At 43.4% G+C, this 25,587-nt stretch overlaps 1 protein-coding gene across 3 annotated transcripts in view; it reads left to right on the top strand.

Annotated features, from left to right (window-relative positions):
• Window positions 1-2,301: 2,301 nt before the first annotated feature.
• The window catches only part of BACH2 (BACH transcriptional regulator 2), a 358,628-nt gene continuing 335,342 nt past the window's right edge, over window positions 2,302-25,587 (top strand). For all 3 annotated transcript variants that reach the window (XM_045807056.2, XM_045807057.2, XM_087865325.1), the window contains exon 1: window positions 2,302-2,790. The gene's annotated coding sequence lies outside the window, so the exon portion shown is untranslated. The remainder of the gene's footprint in view (window positions 2,791-25,587) is intronic.

Below are 25,587 nucleotides of genomic sequence, written 5' to 3'. Positions count from 1 at the left end.
GTGCACACATGTAATTATATGGGGGGGGGGAAGTATATTAGAAAATGTTGAACATTGCAGACATGGGAAATAAATTGACCTCTACTTAAGTTATTGCCATGAATATACAGAGGGAAGAACCTGCATCTGTTTCACATTGTAAATGCCTGAAGTGTCCACAGCAGCACCATAAACCCAGGGAGTGGCCAGCAAATACTCACTATAAGGGTGCTAAGGCCGTCCACAGTCTAACCTCTCAGGTAGTACGTTAAGAGTGTCCAGTACTAATTTCATATCATTCTGAATATGTTTTATAGGCTTTAATTCAAGTAACCTGCTTCTAACTATTGAAAAGGAAATAACTAACTCCTTACTAGGCTTCAAACTCCTCAAAGGCAACGGTTTTGTCTTATTCACAGCCACAGAGCCACATGATTGCAGTACTGGACATGACTTTAGAGGTCAACTCGTTCTAATCCAACCACCTTGAATGACTATCACAGTTGCGTTTGGTTTTTTCATCTCTAACTGCTGTCTCATCTCATGCGTGAGAATTTCAAATGAAGCAAACTCCAGTCTGAATCGTTGGCGAGTAGACTAACTGAAATGACCTAACAGCCTTTGTTGGACCCATCTGGGACCAGAAGCAACGTGACAAATCAGCTGGCAGCAGCATCCCTCTCCTTCCCCCTCCACATCCCACACCAACGTGCCCAACTCCTCACAGCTGAGCAGTCACGGCCTGCCAGTAAAGAAGTGAATCTGCATGGCCCTCACAGGGAACTTCTCAAGCCTGGCTCTAGAAAAACATCGACTGGTGCTGTTAAAACGCACAAAGTGATGGCAGTGGCGCTCGTACTTACAGGAATGACGAATGCAGAAACATCACCATCCGCAAGACTAAGAACTGGCCCTGCCAGGGCAGACGGGAAATCAGTCTTCTCCGTCCTGGCTAGGGCGCCAGACAGGGACCTCAGAAGTAGGGTGTTCTGTCAAAAGGGGCACCAGACTCAAAGTCAGGAGACTGAGACCTGCTCTAAGCTCTGAGGCTTCTCTTCATCTGGAAACCGTAAAAGCTGGCAGAGAGAAACTCTTGGTGTGGTTCTAGACCTACATGAGAGTGCCTGCAATGCTGTTAGAAAAATCAGCTTGGCCCCTTCAGCTTCCTTTCGTCCATCTCTTAGCTTTCCACACAGACGGTCAAAATGGGGCCTTTTAAAACTCTGCCCTCAGAAGAAGGTGGTTCAGAGTAACACTTGGGCTGGTATCACAAGACTCCCAGGGCAATGCTTCACTGCTTCCTCAGCATATGCCAGTGCCCATTTTACAGGGGGGATTTATGATCCTTCTCTCAGTAGAGCGAGCCAAAGTTTTATAATATTCATTAAAAATCAGCACCACATGTAATAATATGGAATACTGCCGGTACACAAGGGGGCCAAGTTATAGGTGTTCAGGGAAACGTGGCAGAATTTCTTGGCCTTGGCAGGGGTAAAGTTGCAGGCACCAGCACTGCACTAACACAACCTTCTTTTATTGCAAATGTTCGTTCAGTCTAAGTCCTAATTACTTTCTGTAAAATCCTCACCACCATCAAGCTTTCTTCTGACAGGGCAGCCACACGATGGCCTTAAAGTACAGCAGCAACACCCTGGCAGCCTCCAGAGTAAGAGGCAGGGGAGAGGCTGGAACACAGTAGGAGTTGGGGCTGAAGCTGAGAGAGAGGCTTTTCATTTACACTTCGCAACTGCTCTCGTCCCTTTTAAAACAAGTCGTGGGGGCTCACAGACTCGCTCAGGGGGACCGGCCGAGGCCCTCGGGTGAAGGATTCAAACGTCCACACGGCTGGTGGGTCGGAAGCTACCCTTCCTCGCCCCACCCCCACTCATGAGGGTGCCCGGTTAGCTTCGTGGGGGCCCGCGGGGCACCTTTTCCCGCCCCTCCTGGGAAACGCCAGACAACCCAGGAATCCCAGGTCACGACGTCTGGCTTCTCTTCCTGGGGGTAGGGCCCTGGGCTCTGCACCCCTCCCCACGTGCCACACCAGCCCTCACCACTCCCCCCACTCCACAAGCCCCCAACCCTTGCCTTTCAAGGCCCTTGAGAGTCCCGAACAAGGCCGGACCCAGCCAGGCGGTCAGGAGCAGGGGGCTCTCCCCGCCGCGCGGCTGCACAAAGCGGGGAGTGCAGTGGCGGCTGAGGCGCGCCCCCTCCCGCGAGCCGGCCGAGCGCGCGCGCCCGCCCCCACCCTTCGCCCCCCACCCCAGCCCCCGGAGCGCCATTCGCGGAGCGGCTTACGCTAGTCGCCAGGCGTACGGCGCCCCAGCGGCCGGGGAGGTGCGCTGCCCGGCTCCCGTAAAGTTATTGTGAATGGGGAGCGGGTGACGTCAGCGCCGAATGTCAACAATGTAGCGATTGAGAGTGTGGGCGTTCCGGGGAGAGCGCGAGCCGCGCGGCGCGGAGCAAACAGCGCCGAGCCGCCGCCGCCTCAGCAGCAGCAGCGACCGTGCACACCCGCGCTGCGGTCGCAGCAGCGCTAACGTGAGCGCCCGCCGCCGCCCTCGCCACCCCGCCTGCCTACTCCCGCTGCCGCCGGGCTCTCGCTTTCTCTCCGGCCTCCCCTCGACCCTTCCCCTCCCCCTACCCGGCACGCTCGGGGGGCTGGGAACGAGCTACCATGTGATGTGCGCCCTCTCGGTGAGCTTTTGGTGACCCCCGAACTGCCCACCGTGCCGGCTCCCTGGAGGGGGCTGCAGGCTGGGAAGACACTGGGAAGAGAAGGCGGAAAAGGACGCAAAGTTCTCTGGCGAGGTGAGTCCCCGGCCCCGGGTCCCGGGCCCCAGCGCCGGGCGGGGCGGCAGGGCAAGTTTGCGGGGGGCGCGGGTGCGCGGGGCAGGCGGGGAGGCGTGGGGAAGCGGCGCGGGAAGGGAGCCGCGGCCGCCCGGCGCGCAGCCGCTGGTCGAGCGCCCGGCCCGCTTTTATGGCATTTTCTAGGAACGGGAAGGGGGTGGGAGCCGAGCCGGCGGACGCGCGGCGGCGAATGTGCGCTCTCTCGTCAGGCTGTTTACGGCAGGCGAGGCGGCATTGTATTTTGCTCGCGTCGACGGGTGTTTTGGAACAGCAGGGGGAGGAGGAGCAGAGGGTAATAAATCAGGCGTGGGGAGGGCGGGCTGGAGGGAGGCGCGCGTCCGCGCGAGCCAGAGCAGCTGTCAGACCCACGGCCCTGTTCCCGGCCCCCGGCCCGCGATCCCAGCGCCAGGCCCGGCGGCCTTCTCCTTGCCCGCGGCGTCCGCGCCTGGGGCTGCTCTGCAGGGACTGCGGCCGCCGCGCCTTCGCGCTCAGCTGTCAGTCGCCGCTGGGTAGCTAGGACCTCCGCGACTGGCGCGGCTTCCAAGCCCAAGTTTAGGGTCCCGGGAAGAAGCAAGCTGGGGGCCTCACAGCGCAGACCGCGGGAAGCGCGCTGGGTGAAATCCCTACTAGCAAATGACCGTGTTATCGGAATGCGTCCCTGGGAGCTCCAGCCGCGGGGCTCCGTGCCTTCAGACTGGGAAACATTGCACCTTCCTCCCCCCAGGATTCTACACGAAATCAAAGTGCAACACACACACACACACACACACACACACACACACACCCTCTTCATCCTCCCCACACTTCAGTCTCCAAGCTCCACCTAGGAGAGGAGTTTATCCAGGAGACGCCTCTCCACCTCCCCACGCCAAGGCTCCCTGTGATCGCTCCGTACTCCTTCTCTCACGGGTGGGTGCTCAGTCGCCCAGTGCCGTTGGAGAGGGCGGCGGGCGGCGCTCATGGACTACCCCAGCTGCCCGCGAGAGGGGACTCGAGTGAGCATCTCGTCCACCTCGGTCTGGCCGAGGATTTGCAGGAACTCGAACCGTGGGAGGAAGCGGGCAGGGCCGAGTGTATGCATGTGAAAGGGGCGCGTACCCTCGGCTTCGGGGGTTGTGGACGTGCCGGGTATCCCCAGCACCTTCTCGCGTGTAGGCGAGTTTGACAACTTGGGGCAAGTTCCGGTGTCGGCGCTGTCCTGATGGTTTTGTCTGTGGCCGGAGAAGGCGCGCCTAGCAGCTCTCGCGCCTGGTCGCCGCGGTCGCTGCGACCTGTGGCCCCCGAGAAAGGGGAGGGACGAGGGCGCCCCACCCCCTACTGAGCCGCAGACTCCCGGCGGGCCCGCGGGTAGCGACACGCGGCGTTCCTCGGTTTTCACCTTCGCTGCCTAGTGCTGCAGTCGCACTCTGTGTGTAAATTTCATCTGTTGAGCGTATTTAACTAAAAAGGGTAATTACTTTAGATAAAAATCCTTTTCTGCCTAGTGGGAACCTTGGCGGAGATGATGCCTAATGAGATATTTTGCTTTTGTCTGTTTAGAGTAAAATTAGAGATGTTAAGTCTGATAACGGTTTTCTCAGATCATTAAAATGTAACATGTAGGAAAGGCATGTCGAGCCGCGAAGCTCTGGCTGACATAAAAGAAGCTGAGCGTGAAAGGCTGCCACTCTTTCGGTGGAGAGGGCTATTTTGGTAAGGCAGCGGGCGTCTTGCTTAAAATGTGAGATTGCCCCACCCTGGTTCTCTGGCAGCTCCGGAGTAAATGGCATTTTTCATTCTTGCAGGTAGTAATAAACGTGAGTCAAAATGACATCTTGTTAGAATTAGTCTTTAGTCTGTAAGAGAGATTGCTAAATTACAGTGTTGCGCTCAAACTGCTCCAGTGAAAGGTCTGTCAGCATTTCCATTATAAATTCAGTTTTTCAGGAGTTTATAATTTCACCACAAAACTTGTGGTGGCTGAATTGTTTTTCCCTTCCAGTGTTCTGGTTTAGAAAATACATTGATTGCCCAATTCTGCCCTATTTGCTGTTCCTGAAACTTGGGATGTCATTCAAAAGGGAGGGGGGTCCCCAAAATGGAATACACAACCATGGAATAAAGTACTTTTGTTAGAACGCACTTTATTCATACAGAGCAATATTTTCATTTTGGATTTTGGAAGCCTTTAGGTTTGACATCTGGTAATCTTAAGTGTGTTAATTCCTCTGGTATCTGTCGATTCTGCAGGTGGATCGAAATGTCAGTTTGTATCGTCTATGCCAGGATTACATGAAAAAACATTCTCTTCATACATGTGTATGTCTGAACTCTTAGCTAAATTATGAATACCCTTGTTAGTTACTTTTCTGTTCTTTATAGGTTGCATGTGAGGATGTGCATAGAGAAGAAGGGGTAAGGCAGAAAGGGAGGGAGGGAGTTGGAACGACCCTCTCCTCCCCCCTCCCCCCCAATTCACTTTTCATCACTAATGCCTGGGAGGAAACCATTTATTCTCTTTCTATTGAATCATGCCTTTGACTCAGTGTCTTCAGGCAGGTCCCTTCCAGTGGCTCACCTCTGCCTGCCATATGAGGGGCTTAATTATTTGCAAACTGCCTTGAAATCCCTGGATGAAAGGCACTGCATAAGTGCAAAGTATTGTTATTCAGATATGGAATTTAATGATCCATTACAGTTCATCAGGAAATGCACTTTGCAGTCATGGTAGGAAACGTTTCCACCTGATAGACGGTAATAATAACTGCTTAAAAGTAGGTTCAGATTACAGATGAGACAATTAACTCTAGCCATGTGCTCTTCAATTTGTTGCAATTCATTTTGTGATCAAAGTGAGTCGCAGAGAGCCAGATGGTCAGGTTCATGTTCAAATCTCTCCTAGGCCAGCCCTTCACTTCTGGGCCCACTGTCTGCACAGCCGTCGGGACTTATTCATTAGCGCTTGTGAGCTGTTCCTCGGAATGTTTGATCGGGGGCTCTTGCGATGCCAACAAAAGGGCTCAGGCCAATCTATATTGTTGGGAGCAGTTTAATTTTACTTGGATTAACTCACGCTTAGTGTCTCTGGTGCGGATCCAGCCTTAACAAGGGAGGAGAGGGATCCTAGAGGCTCTCTAGCTCCGCTGTGCAGCGCTTTCACCCCCCTACCTTTTGTACCTCAGATTTCAGGGGGGTATGGTATTTGGCTTGTTGTAAATGCTGGCTTCATTGCCGACTGAATGACAGAATACTTAGAGAAATAAATACCCTTCCTGTTTTGCGGAGGGGGTGTGGTGTACGACCAGCCTTGTGGGCATGTGCTTTCTCCGTTGCATGCTCCTCCCCTGCTCAGAAGGATCTCACACTTGGTTGAATCTTCTGTTGTTAATCATCTTGAAATCCTTAATAATTCTTGAATTCAGAGCCCTTCATTTTCATTTTTCACCTTCCTGGTGAGAAGGGGGGCGTAGCACGGAGGGGCAAGCAACCACTACTTTGTCTCCGCGTCTTGTCATCGACTGTTGCTAGGTAGGAATGGGTGGGAATACTGGCTTTGTGTTACCATGTCATCTGACTTATCCAAGAGAAGCTGGATATCTGGACTTCTACGTGGAATACCTAATTTTTAAGTATTAGCTCAAAATTTTTAAAATGTTGGATGAGAACATATGCAGTCACTAGAGCTGGCCTGCAGGCAGCCTGCCTTCTGCCCCTGAACTGGTTAAAACATCTTATTGTTTAGTATTTCTGTATCTGGCTATTTTCTAAGGGCCTGGCACATAGTGAACGATTTATGAGTCTCCACCAAATAAATGGTTATAGTTGTCGAAAAAGTTGCAAGACGCAAGAAAAACAAAACTTGAAATTCACACTGAATCCCACTCCGGGACTGATAACTTTCTTTTTGAGAGAGAATGCAACATGAAAGGCCCAAGACTTAATACCATGGGCACCGTGTAATCCTCTGCAGGTAAATAATCCATGGCTTCTGAATAACCTATTCTTTATGTAGTTGTTATTGACCAGATGGGGTAACCTGGCTGTTTAATGCCTGAGGACCTACATGAGAATTTGACATTTGAAAACACCCGGTAAAATAATAGCTGTGATTTACTGAATCCTCCTTATGTGCCAGAAACAGTGTGAATTACTTTACCTGTGCATATCTCATTGACCCCTCAAAGCAACCCTGTGAAGTAGGCATCGTACCCATTTTACAGAAGAGGAATTTTCTCACTTTATGTTGCAAAGAATTTCATCTGAACACAGTATGTGTTTTCTGGACTGTCTAAAGGTTAATCTCCATCCTGTATACACAGTCCAGCCCTGCGTCAGTGGCTAGGTGTGAGGTGGGGACCACAGTAAACAGAGGACATGGTTCCCACTCTCCAGTACAAGGAACAGAGAACAATGTTAGATGCAACATCATTGTCAGCAGCAAACACTGCTTCTGCCTCCCCTTCCTCCCCTTTTCCTAACTGGATGTTAAAGAAGCTCCAGTGACATAGGACCCCACCAGAGGCACTAAGGAGCCCAAGACAGGGCTGGTTGTAAAAATGCGCATTTTGGGGGAAAAGAAGATAAAATTCTGGCTCCTCTGGAGCCATATTAGGCAAAGCAGCAACAAGTGCTTGGGAACCACAGAAAATTGCTCCTGTTTTGTCAGTGACAGCGTATGACCTAGTCCTGGCTCATCTTTAAATTTTATGTAAATATTTACAAATTGTTTGAGTCCAAACCGAAACCAGCTGTGAACTAAACATTTTGTAAATTCAGATAGAGTGCCCATTTTATATATATATATATATAGAGAGAGAGAGAGAGAGGGAGAGAGAGAGAGAGAGAGGTATGTGTTTTTGTTTTTTTTTGGTTTAGGACGTTTTATAGAAAAGTAGTTTTCTTTGCCAAGTCAGCATTTTTCCTTTTACTTTTTTCCCTCTTTACTGTTTTCTTTCTTGTTAATTTCAGATGTCAGTTTACCTAAAACTGAAACCTATTCTTACCATCAGCATGCTGCTCAGCTTCCCTAACACTGAAAGTATCCTCAGAATCGCTTCTCTGTCCTTTTCAAGGACCATTTCTTTTCTAAAGAAGATGGAAATTGAACCTTGTTGTACTAGTGACACTACTTCACAAATCAGGCAGGAATTTTGCCTTTGTTTTTCCTTGAGCCATTTTTTTTTCCCAAAGTAATAAATCTCCCCGATCTGAAAGCATTTCACGTACTCGTTCATTCCAGTCATTGGAATTACAGCCTAAATGTCTCTCAGTCTTCCCCAGTGACTTCATCATCATCATTTCTCCAGCATATTCCCCTGGTTAACTTCTCTTTTGTTCCTTAGCCTGATAATAAATTGTCCTCTGGTTCTGAGATGTGTCATTTTCCTCTCTGACCTTTTTGTGCGTCTCCTGAAGGCTGTAGGACACAGTGCCGATACCCCTGAGAGCTGGTGCTTGGTTGTGAGCTCCCTCCTGTCTTTGTGACAGCTTTCATCTTCTCCTTCCCCAAGCATTTAAGTCTCCACTGTCCAGTGCTCCCATGCGCCTCAAAACTGTTTTCGTTTGTTCCTGAGCCTGCAGCCAGCAGGTGACAAACTCCAGGTTCATTTCAGAAGAAATCTTTTTGAGTTTCCAGGTCCTCCATCAATTCTAGTCTTGCACTGTCCTTCTCTTCTCTCTCCCCGGTCACTTTCCGTAGATGCTTCAGGAGTTCCCTCGAGACTCTCCACGAGTCTCGCTCACAAGGCTTAGCCTTTCACGTTGGAGTTTAAAGTTGGGAGAGCCCAGAGTGGTTATTCCCATTCTGTAAGTATGAAAACAAGGGGAAGGTGCATACTCAGTAAGTATGCACATGTTATTGGCAGTTTTTATTTTCTTCCCATTCCCTATTTTCCTAAGCAACAAAACCACATGGATACAACTACATGGGCCAAGAGTTCAGAAGTGCCATTCTTTAGATGCCTCATTCATTCCATCAATAAACGTATACTGAGCATCTCTTATGTGGCAGGCATGGTGTTAGGTAATCACAGTGCTCATGGGAGCAAACCCAGTCCTGGTCCCTGCCCTAGTGAAGAACAACATCAGGTAGGAGAGATGACAGGGCGCCTGGGTGGCTCACTCCGTTAAGCTTCCGTCCAACTCTTGATTTCAGCTCAGGTCATGATCTCAGGGTGGTGAGGTCGCTCCGCATAGGACTCCATGCTCAGAGGGGAGTCAGAGCCTGCTTGAGATTATCTCCCTCTCCTTCTGCCCCTCCCCCTGCTTGTGTGCTCTCTCTAAAATAAATAAATAAATAAATCTTTTTTTAAAAAAAGGTAGGAGAGATGACATTAATTAGGTAGTGACAGATCACCCACTCCATGTTCTGTGAAGGAAAGCTATTCCATGCCACAGAGGGCACAATGGGGGGATTTCACCAGGTTGGGAAGTTGGGGTAGCCCTCCCTGAGAAATTGTAGAGTGAGCTGCCATCACGGCCCATCTGAAATTTGGAGCTTGCTGTTTCCTCATAGCATCCTAATCCTATTAATTCACTACTATCTTTGGCCCTTTGGAGTATTGCATAAACCATGATATAACCCTTGGGGCCATTTTGGCAAATAATGGTTCCTGTATACAGAGTCCAGAATTGATTTATTTACCTGTGTCTTTAGAACCTGATAAAAACAGAATTGTTAATTGCCAAAAATACTGTTCATTTTCATACTTGGAAAAAAATTCAAGGTAGCATTTTTATTTTGAACATATTCAGGATAATTTTGACATTTAAATGATTGGAAGTTACGCAGACATCCCTCCCAGTAGGCAGGTATGTGTGTGACCTAGGCAAGGATCTTTAGTGAAAATGTGAGCCTAGCTTCTGTATGAAACCCCTCTGAAGACCAAGAAGGATTATTTAGACTATTCTTAGCACAATTTAGGAGTTTTGATTTAATTTAATTTTGATTTAATTTAAGGCATTTTTAAAAAGATTTATTTATTTATTTTAGAGTGAGAGAATGAGCAGGGGGAGGGGCAGAGGCCGAGGGAGAGAGAGAATCCACAAGCAGGTTCGCCCCTGAGCACAGAGCCCAACTTGGGGCTTGATCCAAGGATCCTGAGATCACGACCTGAGCCAAAACCCAGAGTTGGTGGCTCAAGGGACTAAACCACCCAGGTACGCTGGCAGTATCTATTTAAAACAAACTACTGTATGTATGCTAAAACTCTTTTTCTTTGATGATAGCTAACCTGTGTTGGGAGCCTCCTATGTGTATTATTCATATTAACTCATTTAATCCTTGTAACAACCCAGAGCTAGGTGTGATCATTAGAAGCTGAGGCACAGATGTCACCCAGCTAATGAGGGGTAGAGCTGGCATTGGAAACTAGGCATCTGATGCTAGAGCTTGTTCTCTTAACCACCATGATCTTCTGCCCCCCGCACCCTCCAGCCTCTCCCCCTGCTTTTCCTTTTTGCTCTCTAGCAGTTCTCAGAAGTGGAAATATAGACCAACTCACTCTGCAATATTGGATTATTTTGTTGATGTCTATCTGAAAGATAAAATTGAAAAATAATGTGCCAGTGAACTTAAATGAAGATATCTTTTGTCTTTCATATGATTCACTTTCTAATAATTTCATTCCTCAGGTCTAATTGTCCATTTGGGGATCAAAGAACATAAGTGGTGACATAAAGACCAAAGAAGAACTGGATAGAGAACATGAATCCCATGGCTCTGTCCCCAGGATTTTCTTGTAGTTCAAGCTCCTACCTTTTGTTAGGGGAAGACTTTGTTTTTAGCTTTTTTTTTTTTTTTTTTTGATGAGGTGGGAAAGGTGAAAGAAACCATTCCTATACTAGGTAGATTAGTCTACTGAGGATGGAAGAATTTCATCCAGAACCAATTCTATTAGAGCTCCTAATTAGAAATATTAGCTACTAGTAACAGATAAAAGCAGGTAACCTTTGCTCTCATTCTAGTCAATTTCAGGAAGAGATTATCTTGCCAGATTAGTATGTTGCAACTCTCAACTGGGGATTTGAATGGTTTTAAAGGACTCAGCGAGGCAGTTAGTTTGGCAGTGACCCTGATTACCTCAGGTTTGCGGGGTCACTGTTAAGAATGCTGACTCAGTTCTGCCCTGGGACGGACGTCCAAGTTGTCTTCCTTAGTCAAGAGGCATTATTCTTGGGAGCTGCTAGAACATCAAGCATACATTTGAAGCTCAATTTGGAAAATGATCTAGCGTATGAATGTATTGTGCTTATTTTTCAGTGTTTAGTTCAAATTTTGGAGATGGCTAAATGAGGAGATGCTTAGTGTGTCACTGTTGGAGGCTTTAAGTGATTAAAAAAGTCAAGCAGATGAGTGCACAAAGATTTCTATGCAAACAATGATGAGCTTAAATTAAAGCTGCTGATTTCGCGTGAGAATTACTTGCATTGATTTGTAGAATATCTATATGGGTTCAAGATTCCATATTATGCAAATGAATGAGCCCTGAAGAGTCAAACTGTGAAAAAAAAAAAGAAATTAACTATAAAGATATTATTACCCATTCAGCAAGAGAAAAATGCAGACATACTTAGAGTTAACCCTTACTTTTCATATATCTGCTAGGAAGATGAGTGTCAGGGATGATGATCCTTTCTGTAGTTGTAAAGCTGGGCAAGTTTGCTATCAGTTCTACTGTCTTCCTTTCCATCTTTCCGCACTCTGTGCTGTGCTGCGTTTCAGCCATCAGTGCCCTTCACTAGTCCCCTTGTGGCCTTTCAAAACCAATCTCAGAAAGGGATTTTATGAAACCAATTCTACTGCGGTATAAATAACAGCATTCCTAGTACCATTACTTCTTTCTGAAGCGTCAGCATATTAATAGGAGACAAAGCCAAAGAAGTGAAATTTTGTAGGTGGAAATGTTAGGATTTCACACACTCATAAACTGGTTATGGGAGGACATCTCTGAGTGAAGACAGGGTTGTTTACAAAAACAACCCTGGACAGAGGATATAGATAAGCAGAGGATAAAAACCACTGTAATATTAAAAATATAGAGGGCCAGTGATTTTTAATGTTATAATACGTTTGTCAGTGAACCACCACCTTCCTCCTGCCAAACACCAGTTCTGATCACACGAACCTATGTAACAAGATGGGGTGTTATTTGACATTTAAACAGAGCTTCAGGGAAAAACCACTTGGTTTATAATTAGGAATTTTTGTCATTTCAATAGCAGTGAACCCAAAATACTCTATTATCCTTAAGTGTTTAATTTCAGGAGAAAAAAAGCGTTGGACCCACTCAACTGCCTCCCTACCCTATTTTATTACTAAAACTTGATACATTTAAAAATTGGCATGCCCAATGCTCTTAGCATGGTGATGACATCTGGATGTTTGGAGAAGTTGACTGACTAATGAAACCATGCTTATTTTAGATAGACACGTTGCCTGTTAAATACCTAGCTGTGGAGTCGAACTGCCTTGTGTAGCACCCCTCCCCCAAGGCAACCGCCTCCAGCAACCATGCTATGTTGAGTTGATGGCGCCATCTAGTGCCAATCTGTGGAACTGTCCTGCCGGACTCATTCTTCCTTCGCTGTGTAGTCAGATCACTGAGCAGCTGGGTGGAAGAGGACCCCTCTCTGGAAGTTCACCGTCTAGTGGGAAACCTTTCTCTAATTCCTGCCTTTCCTCTATCTTTGTCATTTAGTTATACCTCCATGCCTTCTTTTCTCCCTGACTCCATTTCCTTCTGTTCCTCAATCGCTAGTATCTCCTTTTTATAGCCGTTCTTCCTTCTATTTTTCTCTTCCAGCTCTTGGTAATTTTTTTTTTTTTTTTTTGCTTCAAAAAATCAGAGCTCACAACTGAAAAATACAAAGATTTTTCTAATGGTACATTATGCCAAAGTAAGAGAACGCCTTGCATTTTAAACTGAAATTAATCATTCAAACCATGTTAAAAGAACCAGAGTGAAACTAAAGACCAAGTCCCAGAGTCTTATTTAGAAGGCAGTCCCCTTATCTTCCTCTAATTAGATGCTTCCTCAAACACAGTCAATCAAGAGGCTTTTTTCGTTTTTAATTGGTTTTGGAATTATAGTATTTTCTCTTTTTAAATTGCAAATTTAACCTCTCACTCATACTTTACCTTGGAGACAGTTTCATGGACTGTCCTAGAACACTGTCTCACTAGCATGGTATTGTCTATATGGGAAAGTGCATTCTGAGTTCCAGACAACCAGTTTTCTTGTAGATTTTGGGTCCTGTATTAAATGAGAGACCAGAGATGAAAGAGGTGTAGGTCAAATGTGAGGTGTAATTACTCTATAACGTTTGTGGGATCTGAATTAGTGTACAGGTTGAAGCCTCCCACATCAAACAGTGAATTTTAAATTTCCACTTATGTTAAGCATCTTGATATTGTGGGTTTGAAAGTAAGTCCCCTCTGAAAAACAGGAACTGTGCTGGTCTGTTACCAGTTTTTGTGGTCGATAGGGCAACTATTTTGATTTTTCAGAAGGGAGGAAAAGCAGTTAAATCCAGTTAAAATTAAAACCAGTTAAAATTAACTGGCTTGTAAGATTTGAATGCAGCTGTCCTGCATATCACAACACCGAGAATGAGCTGTTTGTTTATTACCACGATTAATTATTATGAGTTGCTGCTGCTTTTTGAGCAGTGGCATATAGATTATTTATATTTTTGGTCTAACCTTGGAAAATAGAACGGCAAGGGTCGAGAGGTTCCTGTTTGCTAATTTGCATGTACCTTGTTTTGATTTTTGCTGGGTAGGTGTGTGCACCTCCTGTATGCAAGAGTAATTTAGCATGTCAGCAGTTTCCTACCAGAAGCGCTTGCTGACTCATGCAGCTGTTACGGCACTCAGCTGGCCGCACAAACTGCCCACAGTCCCAGTGCTGCCCTTGGAGAGCACCCGGGGCCGTTGAGCGGCTAGCAGGATATTTTCAGATCTGCAGTCACTGCTGAGCTGGGTTCCCTTCTTCCAGCAGCCAATCAGAGCCTTCTGGTTACAGGGTAGAATATTGGGCACATTTCTACCTTTGCAGAGACTGCGTAAGAATCATGGCATTTCTGGGAATCCCTCAGGAAAATGGATTTTTTACTTCATTTTAATTTTCCAGAGATCTTTAAGGGGAGAAGGGTAAGGGGATGATATTAAGGGGAAAGTTATATGTTGTTATTTCTTCCTTAGCACTAGAAGGAACTCTCAGAAACCTTTAACGTAGGTTTTCTTGGTGTAACTGAAACCTGACCTACTTCTCCCTCCCGGAGGAGCATGTGCTTTGAGTGGGGAAGTAGGGGAGTGGGTGCTCAGTGGCTAGCCTGACATGGTTTTGTGTGGTTCAAGCCCTTAAGTGATGACAGAGTTTGTTTATATCCATTGCATGTTATTAAGGTTATAAAAAAATAACAGAAACAACAACAACAGCCTGACCTCAGGTCATTTTAAATCTGGCATGTGTTTTCAAAGATGGTTTCACTGTTTGTTTTTGGAGTTCAGTTCTGCTTATTTTCATCGGAAAGTGTGAAATGTTACTTTCTTGAGGTTTCTAAATAAACTTCCTTTTATAGATACAAGTTGATCAAATCATCCTAACCTATCTTGAGAAGGATGAATAACTTGAGATCAGTCAGGGAAGGGAAGCTTTTTGCACATCCTTGAGGAGTTCTCCTCCTTTTTTTCTTTTTCTTTTCTTTCTTTATTATTATTATTTTTTTTAGCTTCAGTAAGCATTCTGAAGCAGCTTTGACCAGTAATAAAGAAAAAGCCAAGCCACAGTGACTGTGTGTAACATGATGTTGATGGAAGTTCTTGGTTTCCGCTGATACAAATGACTCATCAGTATCAATAGAATTGTGACTTCTAATAATAACACAGTGCAAGACCTTCACAACATGTGGTTTTAGCCCTAGCTGTTAGTGAAAGGTTGGAAAATATTAGTTTGAGCTTTTTTTTTCCTGATCTCATGATTTCACCCAAGTATAAAGTTGTTTTTTGTAGGTGTGATGATCACACTATTGTTTTTTCATCTTAGTGTTTTTAGTTTCATTATGACCAAGTAGCCAGAGTCAGATCATTTCATCGTTTAGAAATCTGTGTAGTAAGCATCTCCTGTCAGGGCTGTGTTTTGAGGGAAATGTGGCTGAAAAGCAAATCCTCCCTGAACAGAGAAAGGAAAAAACCGGTACCGACTACAGTCCACGGAGCTGCTGGCCTCCTACACAGCGTCTACTATGGAGGGCTGTGGTATTGCTGACTAGCCCTGTTGCCGTGTGAGTCATTGTCAAAGGATTCCAAGAGGAAGGGTAACAGAAAATGCGAGTCAGAGGAAACAGCAGAGTGGAGAAGGGGCACTTATCACAGGAGGAAGGGCCTGGCCTCATTTCCATGGTCAGGGGGCTGCCTGGGAGACCCCGAACATCACGGGGAGGTCCCGGGCGTGTTCACACCATGCAGCTTGTTGCTTGCGTCTGTGTATGTGAGCGAGCGTTGTTTTCCTGTTTAGTTTTCGTTTGTTTTGCCTGTAGTTTGGCCAGACCACTCAGGATCATTATCTTAGCTCTGTACCTCAGCGGTCTGACCCAAGAGCCTTTCTTTTTTTCTTTTTCTTTTCTTTTCTTTTCTTTTCTTTTCTTTTCTTTTCTTTCTTTCTTTCTTTCTTTTTTTTTTTTTTTTTTTTTTTGCATTTTGTAGTGCAGGCAACAGAGTTTCTAGAATTTCTAGTTTTTTCTTTCTAAACCTCATCTTTAGAAATGTCCCGTCATTTGTTTCCAGGTATTTTTGCTGTGTTAGCCTTGATCTGGGAAGTAAACGCTTAAGAGGAAGCACACAAGTAGAATTTTATTAACTCAAATTTTGTGTCAGTCTTGCCTCTTTCATACTTCATTTTATACAGTTTTGTTTTTGTTTTTGTTTTTTTGTCTCCTGCCATCTCAGCATTTGGGGATCTTAATACTAATACCTACCTGTTATGCTTTTACCCTTGTGTCTTGATACCCTGTGGAGTTTCCTTTTGGGCCTCTTTTACTTTCCCTCTCTTGGCAAATATTTGCATTTCTTTCTCTGTGAGCACTCACCTCCTCACTTGTTCTCTTAGATTCCATTTGCTCCTGCCTGAGGCCCCACCCCTTTCTCACACCATTCTTGTACATACCCGGGCATGCACACACACATGCATGCATAATTACATATTTACATGTATACCCACGTGTGCACACATGCACCTACACGATACTCCTCTCTGACCCTGGTCTCTTGTTTGCAGAGACCCCTACAGTGGTCTCAGATGCTGCTGTTGCCTTCCTTACCAGCAGCCTGTTTCTGGAAGGGGATGTTCAGGTGGGAAGGAAATCAGCAGGGGAGCCAGAACTGGCTTCCTACCTGCTACTGAGAATGCATCCTGGGAAGGAGGCTAGATTTTGAGGAACCAGGAAAAGGCCCAAGGGAGGCCCCAGCTTCAGAAGCCAGGCTGGCGATAGGCCAGGCTCAGGGAAATGGGCAAAGGAAGATGAGAGGTTGAGATGGCTCTGCCACCCAACCCTAAGTTTGAGAATCCTGATGGTGTCAGAAATGTGTCTGGATGGGGTGGGGTAGCTGAGAGAATTAAGGGGAGGAAGAGTTCCAGAACCCAGAGTGTGAAACAGGACTGGAATCTTTGCATTGCCTTCTGGCTGTTAATATGCTTGTATAGCCTGCTAGGTCTGTGGGAAAAGGCAGGAGAATCCGTGGGACTCACGGTAAGGAGTAGCTCTTCCCCTGCATCCTCAGACTCTGTGCCTAAAGGGAGGCCTTCCCTGACACCCTGTGCAGTGCAGGGACGGCCTTCCTTCTCAGGTGCCCCACCCCTTTCCTTTCCTTCCTTTTCTCCAAAGATTTTATCACCTTCTGACATCCTATATATGTTGCTTGCTTGTTTATTGTCTCTCTCCCTCACTATGACATAAGCTCGGGGGTTATTGTTTCCTGTGGTCACTGTGGTATTCCCAGTACCTGGGAAAGTGTCTGGTACTTGGGGTGTTCAATGATATGTATTTGTTGAATGAATGAATGAATGAATGGACTCATTGACTTCCCCTCTTTAAAAATCACCTATGGTTTCTTGCAGCCCACAGCAGTTTAAACTCCTTGGCAGAACATTTAAAGCTTCTCATAACTATTTCCACCTTCCCATTTCAGTGTCTTTTTTTTTTTTTAAACAGTGTTTCCTTCATGTGGAACTTCAGTTAAATGCCTCTTGAACCAACTTATGTTTTTATTCCATACAGTTTCCTAGCATACAAGTTATATATGTTGACTCAAGTTTTTAACATTTATCCTAAAATTACTTCTTAGATCAGTACTTATCGAGAACTTGCTCTTTGTGGAGAACTCTGTTAGGCAGAGGATATGGTATGTGGGATACAATATCAGCATGAAATATGGTCCCTGTCTATAGGGAAGTTGTTTTATTTTGGAAATGACACATACAAACATGAAGCATTTGAAGTACAGTGCACGGTAATATGTGATCAAGGGCCAGAAAGAATAATAGAGGTAAGTGTGGTAGGAGTTGGGAGAAAAGAGTTGGCAAGGATTGGAGGACTGGGGAACTTTAAAAGGAGGAGTTGGATCTGTATATGTCCTGAAAATATTTGGGGATTTGCTGAAATGGTCTTTAATTCCCTATTGGGTACCTTCAGGATTTTATAGGTGTCAGGTGCATGGGCTTTATTGTCCATATTGATATCCCTTTCTTCTTAAGATGTAATGAATGGGGTTGCCTGGATGGCTCAGTAAGTTAGGTATCTGACTCTTGATTTCAGCTCTCGTCATGATCCCATGGGTTATGAGATGGAGCCCTGCATCAGGCTCTGAGCTCAGCAGGGAGTCTGTTTGAAGATTCTCTCCCTCTGCCCCTCCCCCATTCATGCATATGCATGCTCTCTCTCTCAAATAAATCAGTAAATCTTTTTTTTTAAAAAAGATGTAACGAAGGGAGAGATATGAAGGATTCTAAGTGCAAACATGCAAAATTCTCATATAATAGTACAAAAAGTTTAAAATGTATGAGGAGTCTTTCCCTTTCATTGCTTGAAAAAACTGTGCATAGAACTACTGATCACTAAAACATGAACACAGACCTTTTGGGAAAGGTGGGAGAGTAGAATACTGAGCTTACCTTGTCCCACAGACACATTGAAGCAACAACTACATTATGCAACTAACTCTGAAAACAACCTGAAGACTGGCAGAATGAATCTTCCACAACTAACTGTAGAGAAGAGGCCACATCAAAAAGGGTAGGAGGGGTAGAAATGTGGTTAGGAACCAAACCCTTGGCACAACTAACCACAAACAGGAGGGACGACATAAGCGAGGGGGATCAGACTCCACACTGGCCACTCCTGGCCAGGACCTGCACTGGACAGATAGGTCCCCATGATATCTAGCTTCAAAAATCGGCAGGCTTAACACTGGGAGCTTTTAAAAATCAGTGGGCTTAACTCTGAGAGAACCAAAGGGTGATAGAAAACTGAGTTCCTGCCCTTCAAGAGCCAGAACATTAAATAACTCAGCCTGAGACATAGCACAGAAGTCGCAGTTTGAAAGCCCCAGGGATATACCTGAAGGAGGTTTATGGATTAATGTCAGAATGTGTGCCAGAGGGGCAGAGATCTGCAGGAGATTTCTCTAGAAGCAAAAGTGCCGGCAGGTACCATTTTTCTAGTCCTTCTTCAGCCTAGATAACCAGACACTTGTAGAAGGCCACGAGTTCTAACACTGCCCATCTATCTTGCTAGCACTGTGAGCCCCACCCTGGCATTCTTCTATAGACCTGCCCCACCCAACCAATCTACTTCAGCAGGCATCCTCCAAAGGGGCTACTGCTTCATCACACTTGGTAGGCAGCCCCAGCTGAGACTGGTGTCTTTCCAAAGTGACTGCTGCCTTGGGAAGGAGGGAGATAACCCCACACACCAGCAGGCCCTTAGTTCCTGCAGCTAGGCCTCTTAGCTGGTTGTGCAGGGAGCAAGCCCTGCCCTTCACTATACCTGCAGCTGTGGCAGAGAGGCTAATCACCGACAGTTAGGCTGAGTGCCAGGTCTGTCCACCACTGAGCCCACAGCAGCCACAACCAAGCCTCTTAACAGTCAGGGAGAAAACCCTGCCCAGCGTACCCACAGTGGGCAAAGCAAGTCACTGCAACCAGCTGCGCTGAAAGCAGCTCAGCCTCAACAGGACGGAACATTCAGTCCACACAGGAGGCACTTTTAGAGCACCTGGTTCTGATGACCAGGGGGGATTGCACTACAGAACACCACAGAATCTCTTTTGGACAAGGAGAGTGCTGACCTACCTAATACATAGAAAAAAATGCATTGAGTTAGACAAAATGATGAGACAAAGGAATATGTCCCAAATGAAAGAACAAGAAGAAGTCACAGTATAAGAGCTAAATGAAACAGAGATAAGCAATATGCCTTATAAAGAGCTCAATGTAATTGTCATAAATATAGTCCCTGGATTGAGGAAAGAGTGGATGAACTCAGAACTTCAACACAGAGGTAGAAAATATAAAAAAGAATCAATCAGAGCTGAAAAATTCAGTAACTGAAATGAGAAATTACTCTACAGGGAATTAACAACAGATTGGAGGATGCAGAACAAATCAGCAGTCTGGAAGAAGGGTAATGGAAAGCAACCAAGCTGAACAGCAAAAAGAAGAATGAGTAATAAAAAATGAGAAAAGATTAAGGGAATTCTGTGACATCATGAAGTGTAATAACATTCACATTATAGGGATTCCAGAAGGAGAAGACCGAAGAGGACAGAAAACTTACTTGAAGAAACAAGAGCTGAAAACTTTCCTAATCTGGGGAAGGAAACAGAATCCAGGTCCAGGAAGCACAGCTATTCCCCAAAGAGATGAATTCAAGGATGTCCACACCAAGACACATAATAATTAAAATGGCTAAAAGTAATGATGAAGAGGGAATCTTAAAAGCAGCAAGAGAAAAGAAAAGTTACATACAAGAGAACCCTATAGTGTTTTTGGCTGATTTTTCAACAGAAGTTTGAAGGCCAGAAGAGAGTGGCATGCTATATTCAAAGTCCTTAAAGGAAGAAACCTACAACCAAGAATACTCTACCTGGTAAGGCTATCATTCAGAATTGAAGGAGAGGTAAATAGTTTCCCATACAAACAAAAGAGTTCATCACTACTGAACAGTCTGATAAGAAATGTTAAAAGGAATTCTTTAAGTGGAAAGAAAAGGCCATAACTAGAAGTAAGAAAATTATGAAAGGAAAGAATTTTAGAGGTGAAAGGAAATATATAGTGAAAGTGGTGGGTTAATTACTTATAAAGTCAGTACAGAGATTAAAACATAAAAGTAGTAAAATCAATTATACCTACAAAAAATTAGGGAATATGCAAATTAAAAAGATGTAAAGTATGACCTATACATAAAACATGGAGGAGGAGTAAAAATTTAGTGCTTTTAGAATGTGTTTGAACTTAAATGATCATCAGTTTAATATAGACTGCTATACACATAGGATGTTATATGTGAACCAGTAGTAACCACAAATCAGAAACCTATAATAAATGCACAAAAAATAAAGAGAAAGGAATCCAAGCATTACACTAAAGATGGCCATCAAACCACAAGGGAAGAGAGCAAGAAGAAGGAAGAAACAGAAAAGAACTACAAAAACAGCCAGAAAACAATGAACAAAAAGGCAATAAGTACATATCTATGTATGTACTTTACTATGTAAAGTAATTACTTTAAATGTAAATGGACTAAGTGCTCCAATCAGAAGAATGGATGACTGAATGGATTAAAAAAACAAGACCCATCTATATGCTGCCTACAGAGACTCAGTTCAGACCTAAAGACAGACTGGAAGTAAAGGAATGGGAAGAGATATTTCATGCAAATAGAAGAAAAAAAAAAGCTAAGGTAGCAGTAAGACAAAATAGACTTTAAAACAAAAACTGTAGCAAGAGACAAAGAAGGGCATTATGTAATGATAAAGGGTTCAATCCAACAAGAGGAGGTAACCATTGTAAATAACTATGCACCCAAAAAAGGAGCACCTAAATATATAAAGCAAATATTAACAGACATAAAGGGAGAAATTGACAGTAATAGAATAATAGTAGGGGATTTTAACACCCAAATGGAGAGATCATCATCAGCGGACAGTTCACTCAGAAAATAAAGAAAGAAACAATGTCTTTGAATGATACATTAGATGGACTTTAACAGATATATACAGAACATTCTAGTGACATTCAAGTACACGGGAACATTCTCCAAGATAGATCACATCTTAGGCCACTAAACAAGTCTCAGTAAATATAGGAAGACTGAAGTCATATCAAGCATCTTTTCTGACCACAGTGGTATGAAACTAGAAACCAATTACAAGAAAAAAATCTGGAAAAAACACAAACATGGGAGGCTAAACAACATGCTACTAAACAACAAATGAATCAATGAAGAAATCAAAGAGGAAATAAAAAATATCAAAAACTAATGATGTACTATATGTTGGCTAATTGAATTTAAATAAAAAAAGAAAAAAAATGCATGGAGACAAATGAAAATGAAAACACAATAGTCCAAAATCTTTGGGATGCAGCAAAAGCAGTTCTAAGAGGGAAGTTTATAATGATACAAGCCTACCTCAGGAAACAGGAAAAATCTCAAATGAGCAATATACCTTATAACTGAAGGAACTAGAAAAAGAACAAACAAAGCTCAAGATTAGTAGAAGGAAGGGAATAATAAAGATCAGAGCAGAAATAAATGAAATAGAAACTAAAAAATAATAATAATAATAGAAAAGATAAATGAAACCAAGAGCTGGTTCTGTGAAAAGATAAGCAAAAATGATAAACCTTTAGCCAAACTCATCAAGAAAAAAGGAGAGAGGACTCAAATAAGTAAAATCAGAAATGAAGGAGGAAAAATAGCAACTGACACCACAGAAATGCAAAGAATTATGAGAGAATACTATAAGAAATTTTATGCCAACAAATTGGATAACCTAAAAGAAATGGATAAATTCCTAGAAGCCTACAATCTTCCAAAACTGAATCAGGAAAAAATAGAAAATATGAACAGACCAATTACTAGTAACAAAACTGAATTGGTACTAAAAGTTCCCAACGAATAAAAGTCCAGGATCAGATGGCTTCATAGGTGAGTTCTACCAAACATTTAAAGAAAAGTTCATGTCTGTTCTTTTCAAACTATTCCAAAAAACAGAAGAGGAAGGAAAACTTCCAGATTCATTCTACCATGCATTACCCTGATACCAAAACCAAAGACATGACAAAAAGGGAAAATTACACCTCAGTATCCCTGATGAACATAGATGCAAAAATCCTCAACAAAATATTGGCAAATTGAATTTTAAAAGTACAGTAAAAGGATCATTCACCATGATCAAGTGGGATTTATTCCTGGGATGCAAAGGTGGTTAAATATCCACAAGTCAGTCCGTGTGATACATCACATTAACAAGAGGAAGGCTAAGAACCATACGATTATCTCAGAAGATGCAGAAAAAGCATTTGATTAAATTCAACATTCATTCATGAGAAAACCTCTCAACAAAATGGGCTTAAAGGGAACATACTTCAACACAGTAAAGACCACATATGAAAAATCCATAGCTAACGGCATATTTAATGGTGAAAAAATGAAAGTATGTCCTCTGAAACCAAGAACAAGACAATCATATCTCCTCTCACCACTTTTATCCAACACAGTGCTGTAAGTCCTAGCTACAATGGTCAGACAAGAAGAAGAAATAAAAGGTATCCAGATGATGAGGAAGAAGTAAAACTGTCCTCATTTGCAGATGGTATGATGCTGTGTATAGAAAAGACTAAAGATTCCACCAAAAAACAAAACAGAAACAAAACAACTTAAGTGAATTCAATAAAGTTGCAGGAATAAAAATATACAGAAATCTGTTGTGTTTCTATGCACTGATAATGAAGTAGCAGAAAGGGAAATTAAGAAAATCCCATTGTACCCAAAAACAAACAAAAAACAACAAACAAAAAAACCCCAAACAAAACAACTTAGGAATAAACTTAACCAAGGAGGTGAAAGACCTATACTTTGAAAACTATAAGATGTTGATGAAAGAATTCACAGACAGCTCAAACAAATGGAAAGATATGCCATACTCATCAACTGGAAGAATTAATATCGTTAAAATGTCCATACTACCCAAAGCAATCTACAGATTTAATGCAATCCCTACCAAAATACTAATAGCATTTTCCACAGAACTAGAACAATTAATCCTAAAATTATATAGAACCACAAAAGATCTTGAGTCGCCAATGCAACCTTGAGAAAAAAGAACAAAGCTAGAGGTGTCACAGTCCCAGAGTTGAAGATACACTGCAAAGCTATAGTAATCGAGACAATATGGTACAGGCACAAAAATGGACACATAGATCAATGGAACAGGCTAGAGAACCCAGAAACAACCCACACTTACATGATCAATTAATCTACGACAAAGGAGGCAAGAATATACAATGCAGGAAAAGACAGTCTCTTCAATAAATGGTGCTGGGAAAACTGCTACATGTAAAAGAATGAAACTGGACCACTTTCGTACACCATACACAAAAATAAACTAAAAATGGACTAAAGATCTAAATGTGAGACCTAAAACCATCAAACTCCTAGAAGAAAACATAGGCAGTAATCTCTTGGACATCAGCCTTAGCAACATATTAATGGATATGTCTCCTGAGGCAAGGGAAACAAGAGCAAAAATAAACTATTGGGACTACATCAAAACAAACAAAAAGCTTTTATACAGCAAACACCACCAACAACAAAACAAAAAGGCAAACTACTGAATGGGAGAAGATATTTGCAAATGATATATTTGATAAGGAGTTACTATCTAAAGCACATAAAGAATTTATTCAACTCGGGGGCGCCTGAGTGGCTCAGTTGTTAGGCGTCTGCCTTCGGCTCAGGGCGTGATCCCAGGGTCCTGGGATCGAGCCCTGCGTCGGGCTCCCTGCTCCACTGGGAGCCTGCTTCTTCCTCTCCCATTCCCCCCTGCTTGTGTTCCCTCTCTTGCTGGCTGTCTCTCTCTCTGTCAAATAAATAAATAAAATCTTAAAAAAAAAAAAAAGAATTTATTCAACTCAACACCAAAAACCAAACAATTCAATTAAAAAATGGGCAGAGACAGGGGTGCCTGGCTGGCTCAGTCAGAAGAGCATGTGACTCTTGATCTCAGGGTTATGAGTTCGAGCCCCATGTGGGATGTGAAGATTAAATAAACAAAAACTTAAAGGGCTTCCTGGGTGCCTCAGTTGGTTAAGCATCTGCCTTCGGCTCAGGTCATGATCTTGGCCTCCTGGGATCAAACTCTGTTCCAGGCTCCCTGCTCAGTGGGGAGCTGCTTCTCCCTCTGCCCCTCCCCCCTGTTTATGCGCTTGCTCGCTCTCTTTTTCAAATAAATAAATAAAACCTTTTTTAAAAAATAAAAACTTAAAAAGGGCAGAGGACCTGAATCGATATTTTTCCAAAGAAGACATATAAATGTGCAGCAGACACGTGAAACGATGCTCCACATCACTGGTCATCAGGGGACTACAGATCAAAGCCACAATGAGATATCACCTCATACCAGCCGGAATGGCTAGTACCAAAAAACAAGAAATAACGAGTGTCGGCTGGGATGTGGAGAAAAAGGAAAAAGGAACCACTTCACTGTTGGTGAGAATGTAAATTGGTTAAATTACTATGGAATACAGTTCGGAGATTCCTCAAAAAACTAAAAATAGAAATACCATATGATCCAGTCATTCCCCTATGGGGTGTTTACCCAAAGAAAATGAAAATGCTAATTCAAAAAGACATATGCACCCCCTATGTTTAATGTGGTATTATTTAAAATAGTGAAGATTTGGAAGCAACCCAAGTGTCTGTCAGTAGATGAATGGATAAAGAAGATGTGGTGTAGATACACAATGGAATATTATTCAGCCCTAAAAAGAATGAAATCTTGCCATTTGCAACAACGTGCATGGACCTTGAGGGAATTATGCAAAGTGAAATCAATTAGAGAAATACAAATACTGCACGATTTCACTTATGTGTGGAATCTAAAAAGCAAAACAAATTAATAAACAAAAAACCAACAGACCCTTAAATACAGAGAACAAGCTGGTAGTTGCCAGAGGAGATGTGAGTGAGGGGATGGGTGAAATAACTGAAAGGCATTAAGAGGACTTCCAGTTATAAAAGAAATAAGTCAGAGAGGTGAAAAGTACAACTTAGGGAATGAAGTCAATAATATTGTAATAATGTTCTATTGTGGCAGATAGTGACTACACTTATCATGGTGATGATTGACTAATGTGTGGAATTGTTGAATCAGTATGCACACCTGAAACTGATATAATGTATGCAACTATACTTCAATTGAAAAAAATGAAGCATGAAAAAAATAAGTTCAAATTAGTTGATGATGTGTGGCACATATATATGGGACTGGTCCAACATATGTAAAGAACAAGTGAATCAATAAGAAAAACCCAGATAATCCAATTTTAAAAAATACTGTACATCTATATACTTAAGCATTTCACAAAAGAAACCCAAGTGGTTAGTTTAATAACCAAACACATGGAAACTAAAATTATAATAACATACCATACACATTCTTTGGATTGGTAGAAATTTAAAGGTCTGACAATACCATGTGCTGGCAAGGATCTGGATGAA

This window comes from Ursus americanus, chromosome 11, assembly GCF_024610735.1.
Source record: "Ursus americanus isolate L20-20 chromosome 11, mUrsAme1.1.p, whole genome shotgun sequence".
Lineage (NCBI taxonomy): Eukaryota > Metazoa > Chordata > Mammalia > Carnivora > Ursidae > Ursus > Ursus americanus.
This window is presented reverse-complemented; position numbering and strand designations above follow the sequence as displayed.